This window comes from Leucopleurus acutus, assembly GCF_964270905.1.
Source record: "Leucopleurus acutus genome assembly, chromosome: 16".
Classification (NCBI taxonomy): domain Eukaryota; kingdom Metazoa; phylum Chordata; class Mammalia; order Artiodactyla; family Delphinidae; genus Leucopleurus; species Leucopleurus acutus.
The window spans coordinates 65,305,929-65,312,219 of NC_139158.1; the positions used below are offsets into that span (position 1 = coordinate 65,305,929).

Sequence of the window (6,291 nt, forward strand, 5' to 3'; positions counted from 1 at the left end):
AGGCACTGTAACCTTGTTTTGGTTTTACCACCCTATTTCAAAATGCATTTCTTGTCCTTTTGATTAATTCTGATCATACCAATCTGTTAAAGCCCAGAAAGTCCTCGATCCTCCCCAAAGTGCTCTCAGTACCACAGCTCTTACTGATCCCTCTTGCTCCTCCCCCTCCTATGACATACCTAGCTCCTCTACCATACAATTTCACAATTAGGTACGCACTGTCTCCAATGATAGAGAACAGTTCTTTACTCTTCCCTTGAAGACATGAATCATATTTTTGTCACCTCTTCCTCACCCCTGTTCTAAGCACAAATTTTAATAAAGTTGCCGGTCTTTAAGGATAAATTCACCGAGAGAAATACTGATAAACTTTTGATGGATAAAAAGTCTACATTCAAGTTGTAGCGCCACTTCTGCGACCTTGGACAAGCTCACTTCTCAGGATGAAGTCTGTAAAAGCAAGACAGCTGGACTCAACGACCTAACACTTCCTTTCAGCCTTGAGCGACGTATGACTTTATGAAACGTCTCACATTGGAATATCTTATTCCATTATACTTGAGTATACCATTATACTCATATCGCTTTGCTAGTGAGCTCTTTGAACAAGAACTATGAGAATCTTCCACCATACCCAGCACCATGCCTTATGCATAACAGCTCAATCTATTTGCAGAAGATTATTTGGAAAAATTATTTTAGAAGTTTCATTTATGTAGAGAACCTATGTACTTTGGCAGACCTACTGCCTCCCAAAGGGCCCTTTCAAATATTTATTGTTATAAATACTATGAAATGATTTATGGTAAAAATTGTGATTACTCTGATAACACTGGGGCAGTCAGCCACGTAAGCCGAAAGAATGTAAAAATGAATCTTACATGTATTTAGGAATAGACTAAAAAGCTATAAGCCTCAGGCTACCTTAGTGCAACATGCAAATAAAAACAGTCCTGTACACTTAGGTGACATATACCAACTCCACTCTTGGGCATAAACAGGCTTCTTGACATAGGACCTTTTTCTGCAAATTTTCAGACACAACAGGGTGGACTAGAGACCTCTGAGTGGCCAGTGATGATCAGAAGTTGAAACTAAAGAGAAGGACAGCTAAGAGAAATTGAAGGGCAAGAAGGAGGAACAGAAGGGCAGGAAAACATCACCTTTAAGTAATGAAAAGGAGCAACGGAAATTCACTGAGTCTTTACCAAGGGCCTACTATGAGCCAGTCACTTGGGGCTGCAAAGATGGCCCCTGACCTCAAGGGGCTAACAGTCCCAAGGGTAAGACTGAAGCTTCTACCCTATCTACCTACCTACCTACCTACACACACACATATATACATATGTATGTGTGTGTAATTCTAATTGGGAAAATCAAGCAAGGAAGGCTTCACAGAAAAGGTGGTAAGTTAATGGAGTTTTGAAATGTGTAGGAGGGTTTGCTAAGGAAGAAAAAAAAAGTTTGAGCTAGTTGTTTTGGGGAAGAAACATTCGCATATTTTTACAGCCATTCCTTTGGGACTTTAAATCGGTGAGGCTTCTTAGATGCAATACCTTGTCAATGCTCTCCTTCTCTTTTTACTTCATCTTAAGTGAGATGTTCAAGCCCAGCACTGGAATAGAGCCAGAAAGCCCCAGGATAAGGGGAATGCTCGCCAGATTCGCTCTGTCACCTCCAAATTCAACCAGCCCAGCTATCCCAGTCTTGCACTCCTGGCAGCCAGAAAAGGAAGGCTAATAATATCCTCTGGGGACAAAATCTGGACTCAGGCAGACAAGGCTTACCCCTGCTCTGCCAGTAAGCCACCTTGAGAGCGTCCCTGCCTCCTAAGCCTACTTTATCTGTGACAGGGAGGTCAGCTCTGCAGAAAAAAAGCTGCATGAAAAGGAAGGAGGACGCATCCGATGGCGAAGCGCTGAGATACTGAGATAACCTTAAAATGTTTGGCAGGAGCCCTGGCACACAGCAAGCGCTGGATGAACGTGAGCCCCTAATTAATAACATTACTATTACCACTATTACAGTAACACCTCAATTGTACTCCAACAACAAGAAAATGCTGTTTTTGCAGCCTACTTTTATGACGTCGAAGAAGCAACTCCAGAGATGAAAGTGCATTTCAGATTTTTTTTTAAAGGGACAAGATCGAATTCCAACCGCACTAGCCTGACAGCCCCAGACCCTGAATTCAAGAGCCATTCCTGCCTCTCGTCTGGCGCGTGACCTTGGGCAGGGCACTTCACCGCTCTGTGCCTCAGTTTCCTCATCTGTAACGTGGGGCTAAGAAGCCCCTCCCTCGCATGGTCGTCGCCGGGTCCAGCCAGGGGGTACTCTTTGCGGCACAGGCACCGCACGAGTGCAAGGCGAGCTCCCGGCCCATTTTCCAGGCCCCCCGCCGGGCGGACGGGGCAGACGAATGCCCGACCCCGAGGCCCACCGAGCTCCGCCGCCTGCAGAGCAGGAGCGGGAAAGGGGGTCGCGCCTGCGGTGGGTCCCTGAGGCTGAGCTGTTGGGCACCCAGAGGCTCGGCCGCTGCCGCCTGCACGCTGTCGCTGGCGGGCTCGCCCTGGGCCCCGCCGCCCAGGTGGGGAGCGGCCGAGGGAGGCCGGGCTGCCCCCGGGTCCCCAGGAGAGGAGGGCGGAGGGCGCCCGGACACCTAGACGAGGCTGGCAGCGCTGACCCGGTGCCCGGCCGCACCGGGGTGATGAGGCGGGGAAGGAGAAGGCAAGAGGAGGGACGACCCCGCATGCAGTATGGCGCGCCCCCCGCCAGCCGGGCTGAGGCGCTCACACTCACCCGAAGCTCCGGCAACCGCCGTCAGCACAGCAGCCGCGGCGGCGGGAGTGGGGCGGGCGGGTAGGGGGGTGGGGAGGAGGCTCTGCGCCCGCGCAGGCGCGCTGAGGACGCCAGGCGGCGCATATGCGCTGTGCCCGCCCGCCCGGGGACCTACGGAGAAGATGGTGGCTGAGCTGGCGCCATTTTCCGTGTACAGTAGTTTGCCTGATTTTGCGTGGTTTCAGTTCCGCTTGGCCGACTCTGGTCTGAAACTACTGAATGGAAAATAAGTAAATAATTCGTAAGTTTTTAATTGCTGTGCTGTCCGGAGCAGTGTGTCGAAATCTCTTGTCCTGCTCCCTCCCCCGGGGAAGTGAACCATTCCTTTGTCCAGCATATCCACGCTGTATATGCTACCTGCCCCCTTAATCATTTAGTGACGGTCTCTCATCAGATCGATTGTCTGCATATGGCAGTGTTTGTGTTCAAGTAACCCTTACTTTACTTAATAATGGCCCCAAAGTGCAAGAGTAGTATGGCTAGTGATGTGGATAAGCCAAAGAGAAGCTGTGAGGGGCTTCCTTGAGGTGAACAGGTGAAAGTTCTCAATAAGGAAAAAAAAAAACAACGGTATGCTGAGGTTGCTAAGATCTACAGCAAGAATGAATTTTCTGTGAAACTGCAGGAAAAAAATCTGTGCCAGCTTTGCTGTCGTACCTCAAACTGCAAAAGTTAGGGCCACAGTGCATAAAAAGTGCTTGAGAGTGAAAAGGCGTTAAATTTGTGGAAGACACGAACAAAATACATATTCTGTTGACAACAACGTGTTGCCCCAGAAAGCACTGAGCCTATTGTCAAAGCCAAGTTCATGTGTCTGACACCCAGTGAGGCCAAACCAACCAAAACGTTGGAGTTCGGAGCAGACAAAGATCCATTGCAGGGCCAAGCAAGGAACAGTGGACTGGTGCTCAAATGACCCAAACCCCTTCAAGGAAGAAATTTTAAAGGCAACATTTGGGGTGAGGGCTGCAGGGTGCATAACTTTCTTCTGATTGGTTGGTGGTGAGGTAACAGGGTGATGTTTCAGGAATCTTAATCATGGACTTCCTGGTTCCAACCAGTTTGGGATCTACTGCTTGTGGTCAGCATGCAGACACCATCCTCCACCTGGGCCTAGGAGACCAAAGCCTCTTTCCACAGACAAGAAACGGGGACATGGAGGGACTTTTGTACCCAGGAGGGCCCCACTGGGTCCTGCTCAGTTTCAAGCCTATATAAAGACTTCAGCAAGGGCTCCTCTGAAGGGAGTGACACCAAGCCATTTACTGCAAATAAGGGATTGTTACACAGACTCAGGAGTATTTTGGACAGAAAAATAGAAAAATTGCCGGAGAGACTGAGTCTGCCAGTGAAGAAGTGATACTGAGCAGGACCCTGTGGGGGTCCTGGGCACAAGAGCCTTTCTGTGTCCCCTATTTCTTTTCTTTTTTTCTTTTTTTGGCCACACTGCTCAGCTTGCAGGGATCTTAGTTCCCCAACCAGTGATTGAACCCTGGCTCTGGCAGTGAAAGCACAGAGTCCTAACCACTGGACGGCCAGGGAATTCCCCCACCCACTCACGCCATTTCTTGGTTACAGGAAATAGGCTTCTTTCGGCCTCCAGGACCTTCCTGAGTTGCAAAAGCAGATTCAAACAGTTGCTAATTAGGGAAGGGATGGGATGCTGAGACAAGGTAGGGACAGTCAAAACCAACAATAACGCAGCCTTGGGGCAGGGTCCTGTTTCCCACTCAAGGGATATATGTAACAATATCTTGTTACCTGCTATCTTGCAGATACTGAAACCCCCACCAGGTGGGAGAAATCAACTGTATGCTGCCCACAAGCGTGCAGACCCCAGACTGGTTGGAACCAGAAGGTTGATGATGCTGACTCCCACTTACCTCACCACCAACTACTTAGAAGATTGTCCACGAGCTGATCACGCCCTCCTTGAACCATTACTATAAAACTTCTCACTACCCCCTCCAGGTTGAGATACACAGTTTTGAGGGCATTAGCCCACTGTGGCCCTTTGCCTGGAAAAGCAATAAAGCTATTTTCTACTTCACCCAAAACTCTGTCTCTGAGAATTAATTTGGTGTCAGGGTACGGAGGCTGGATTCAGCTTCAGAAGCTGTTGCCACATTTCCAGCAGAGTTGAAGAATTTGAAGAGAAAGGATACCACCCAAAGCAAGTCTTCATGTGATGAAACTGGGCTTTTCTGGAAGAAGGTGCCCAATAGAACCAAAAACCATCTGGGAGTTCTGTTTTTTTTTTTAAAGTATGAGCCACCCATTCTCCTTGTTTGGCCCTTGCAATAAAACTTTCTCTGCTCCAAACTCGGACGTTTGGCTTTGTTTGGCCTTATTGTGTGTCAGGCACACAAACTTGCATTCGGCAACAAATCTACCTTCATAGAAGTGCAAAGGAGGCACCAGGTCATAAAACATGGAACAGATTAACTCTGTTACTATTGGCAACGCTGCAGGGCATCTATTAAAGGGAGGAGTTGTGTACAGAATGAAGCATCCACAATCTCTCAGAAGCAAAACCAGGAATTATCTGCCCATATTCTGACAACATAATCAGGTGAAAGTTATCTTGTTTATGAACTGGTTCCACCAATGCGTCTTTCCAGAAGTGAAAAACATTTGGAAAAGGAAGGGTTGGAATTTAAAATCCTATTACTAATAGACAATGCACCTGGCCGTCCTGAATCTGCTATGAAAATGAAAATGTCAAAGTTGTATTTTTACCTCAAATACAACCTCATTGCTTCAGCCACTTGACAAGGCGTCGCTTGGTTTGTCAAGGCCACGTACACCTGCCTGACTGCCTGATATTTGATCACATTTAGTCAGCAATGAACGCAGACTTTCATCTGGACATAAAGCAGTGCTGGAAATCATTCGCTATTGCCAACGCAATACATTCATCAAAGCTGCTGTGAAGGAATTAAAACCAGAAACTGTAAATGCCTGTTGGTAGAACTTATGAAGTCGTGAATGATTTTAAAGTTTACTGAGGCTCGATGGAGAAGTTAGGAAACTCATTCACGTAGCAAGACATGTTGGTGGAGAAGAATTTGCTGACATGCTTGAAGAAGAAGTGGAAGAACATACTGAAGGCCACCGAGAAGTGTTAACAAACGAGTTATTGGAAGAACTTGTGGAGTCATCTACAGAGGAAGAGGAAGGTGAAGAACCTGAAGCAGAATCAGTAATGTGGACATTACTGAAACTTGCCAAAGTGTTTCGAATTTCACAATCAATTTCAAAATTATGGAATATGATCCTCAGATGAAAAGAAGCACTGTAGCCATTCATGATCACCAAAGGGTTACAAACTCTGCAGCAACACTGTGATGAGTTAAAGAGACAGCAACTCCAATCACAATGTTCTTCCAAAAGCTTTCAGCAAAGAACCCTTCAACTATCTATTGTGGATCCCCAACCATCAACGTCATCTGC

The 6,291-nt window shown here is 47.3% G+C and overlaps 1 protein-coding gene across 3 annotated transcripts in view; it reads right to left on the reverse strand.

The window, feature by feature from the left end:
* Nucleotides 1–2,837, reverse strand: part of NDRG3 (NDRG family member 3) — an 86,267-nt gene extending 83,430 nt beyond the window's left edge. For 2 of the 3 annotated variants that reach the window (XM_082858236.1, XM_082858234.1), the window contains exon 1: nucleotides 2,800–2,837. The gene's annotated coding sequence lies outside the window, so the exon portion shown is untranslated. Of the gene's footprint in view, nucleotides 1–1,556; nucleotides 1,571–2,799 lie in introns of those variants that run through there. The other variant, XM_082858235.1, reaches the window with a different exon arrangement.
* Nucleotides 2,838–6,291: the final 3,454 nt, after the last annotated feature.